Genomic DNA, 3,587 nt, shown 5'->3' with positions numbered 1-3,587 from the left:
AATCAAATAACAAAACGCTTCAAAGACGAATAGACAAGAACTGTCATATTCCTGACTTGGTACAGGCATTTTCAAATGTAGAAAATGGTGGATAAAACCTGCTTCTATAGCGCTAACCCTCTCTCTTTAATAACAGTCTCATCAAATTCCGTAATATTTACATGATGCGTTAAATAAACAGTTACAATTAATAAAATAGTCAAAATATGGGTACATCAGTCATCACCGCATAACAATTTTAAAAGGGACAATTTAACAGAACACAAAAACATCTATCTACGAACACATGGATTGACTTGAGTGTCTGACGTCATAAAATGTGTATACGTCACATAAATTTGTCGTTCAATGTGCATACAAACAGTTTTAAAATTTACATAGGCAATGTAAGCATACAGAGTTAAAATCAAAAGTATGTAAGAACAAATTACAGAAATAGACCGAGATTTGAACTAGTCCAAAAGTTATAGGTAGAATTTATGAGAATTCAAAAATAATTAATTCCACTACGCGATTGAATGATTTTGACGTTTATGGTTCAACGTATATAGTAATTCATAATAGAAATATATCATAATGACATATAATAGACCAAAATAATACTGACGAGATCTTTTAAAGTACAGAGTCACGTAATAAGAACAAAAGAAATACAAAGAGTCGCATATACAAAACAAACCACCAAAAAAGAAAGCCAATACACACACATTGACGAGATGTATAAATACCGAGCCACGTCAAACGGATATCACATAAAACCATTTAATAGTAAAAGTAATATTAATAATAGAACAAAGACAAATGAAAGAACAGTAAAACACGTTATAAAGATGATAAAAAACGTCAGTAACAAGATTCAAGACCATCGTGTTTCATTTTTAAAGTTGATGCGGAATATTAAACAAAGTCGTGGTCAGACACGTAAACCTTGTTTACAAATAGGACAAGACTTTTTTTTTTGTCTTTTTTGTCTTTGACATACCACTGGTTCATCAATTTTATGTATAGATACGGGTGACATTTTACACTTTCAAGTCTGAGTAATTTCTGCATGTAATGAATACCGAATAAGTTGGGGAATGAATATATAATATGCAGGTGAAGTTGTTAATGGTTAATAAGGTGGGGAAAATTGATGATTTCAATATCAAAATCGTCTCGTTTGTCATAGATTCTTGAAAAGAGGTGATCGGGTATGTCAAATTTGATGTATAAGTCTAAAAATGAGGCGGAGAAAGCAGTGTCTCTTGTGTCGGTAGTTTGTAAGTCTATAAAAAATCACAAAAACGCAATAAATAAGAACTGCTATATGAACCATAAAACACTTATGATGTGAGAGAAATTTCGACAAATGTTTGATCAGTAAATAGTTATCAAAGGTACTCGGATTTGATTACTGGGCTGGTGATACCCTCGGGGACGAAACGTCCACCAGCAGTGGCACCCACCCAGTGGTGTAAATAGTTATCAAAGGTACCAGGATAATAATTAAGTACGCCAGATGCGCGTTTTGTCTACATAAGACTTTTCAGTGACGTTCAGGAAATTTATAAACGTGGATATATAATTGTTGTTTATGTCAACACAGAAGTGCTGACTACTGGGCTTTAACTTACTACGTGTACTTTGGAATTATTCGTTATGAATCTCACAAAAGGAGTTAGTACATCAGAAATAATTTACCTTAGCTAAATTGGTCAAAACCTTTCGGATTGTTTATAACTCAATGTTTTTCAACATCATTATTTATAGCGCCGTTCATTAATCTTTCCGATCATTACTTGTGAGACTTTTACAGACAAAAACGCGTGTCTGACGTACAAAATTGTAAGCTTGGTATTAATGAAGAGAAAATCACAGGGACTGCATTTTTCGTCTCTCCCTTGACAGCATTTTCGAGTATGGTCTTGAACAAACGACGATAGCCCGTCGGAAGGGGTCGATAAATGGCAGACCCATGGTAAGAGAAAGCCATATATCTTGCACGTAAAAGACACCCTAATTAATTTCAGGGATTGAATTTTTCGGCTCTCCCTGAACAGTATTTTCGAGTATGGTCTTGAACAAACGATAATAGTCCATCGGAAGGGGTCGATAAATGGCAGACCCGTGTTATGAGAGAGCCAAATATCTTGCACGTTAAAGACACCCTTATAGATTTCGAAAAAGAGTAGGCTAATGCAAGTACAAGGCTTCACTCGCACTCGCAAAGTGAAAAGGGATTAATATACGTTGTAAATAAACCCATCATAGATACCTGGACTAAATTTAGTATATACGCCAGACGCGTTTCGTCTACAAAAGACTCATCAGTGACGCTCGAATCCAACAAAGTTAAAAAGGCCAAAAAAAGTACGAAGTTGAAGAGCATTGAGAACCAAAATTCCTAAAAGTGTTGCCAAATACAGCTAAGGTAATATATGCCTGAGGCAGAAAAGCCTTAGTATTTCAAAAATTCAAAAATTTGTAAATAGTAAATTTATAAATACATTGTATAACCATATCAATGACAATTCATGTCAGCACAAAAAGTGCTGACTAACATGTTTCCCAATCCACTATAAAGAAATATTTTTAAACTAATGATAAATTTGTTATACACTGCATGTATTTGTAGCTGATGGGAAATCGGTAAATATTTCTTTAAATCTAGAATTCATTTTTCATATTGGAACTTCTAAACCTGAATTTTTAATATCACTTTTTACGGTGTTGACATGATTATCAATAATGTGGTCATTTTAATAAATTTCCTGTTTACAAAACATTGAATTTTTCGAAACACTAAGAATTTTTTACCCCAGGCATAAATTACCTTAGCCGCATTTGGCACAACTTTTTGGAATTTTGGATCCTCAATGCTCTTCAACTTTTTACTTGTTTGGCTTTATATATATTTTGATATGAGCGTCACTGATGAGTCTTATGTAGACGAAACGCGCGTCTGGCGTACTAAATCATAATCCTTTTACCTTTGATAACTTTTACCTCTCTTTTCCAAAATATTTTATAGAAATAACAAATGAAAAATTATGGTATTTGAACACCCAGCATATATGTTGATGACTCAGATTTTTTATAAAATGTAAATATAAATTAGTGATATTATTGTCAGAGACCAATTAAATTAAAATAAATAGGATCCTGTATAGCATTCATCAGGATGCAAACCACATACCGCAAAATAAGCTATGAAAAGAAATGACAAATATAAAACAATTTCAACGAGAAACAGTTAAAGCAAAAAGTATTGACAAAACAGTTAAACGAATACAATTATGACTGTCTGTTTTAAATTGCTTTGTGGTTTATGATTGTCTGCTTTGTACATTTTCTTAGTATTTTGTGCCCAACTCCTAGAACGTGTACTACTTCTAAGACTTCTCATTGTAATCAATTAATGAGGAATGTATATTAGACTATGGATATATAATACAATCAGGTAAAATCGGTTTTACTTTTTCTCTTTGTGGGGTCTACCTGTATTTCCATTAGTAGTTCGATATCTTTGGGGATAATTGGTAACAAGATCAACATGACGGTGATTTATGTCCACTTGACCTATATGAAGTCTTGGTCTTCAGTCT

The sequence above is a fragment of the Mytilus trossulus genome, chromosome 8, assembly GCF_036588685.1.
Source record: "Mytilus trossulus isolate FHL-02 chromosome 8, PNRI_Mtr1.1.1.hap1, whole genome shotgun sequence".
NCBI lineage: Eukaryota > Metazoa > Mollusca > Bivalvia > Mytilida > Mytilidae > Mytilus > Mytilus trossulus.
This window is presented reverse-complemented; position numbering follows the sequence as displayed.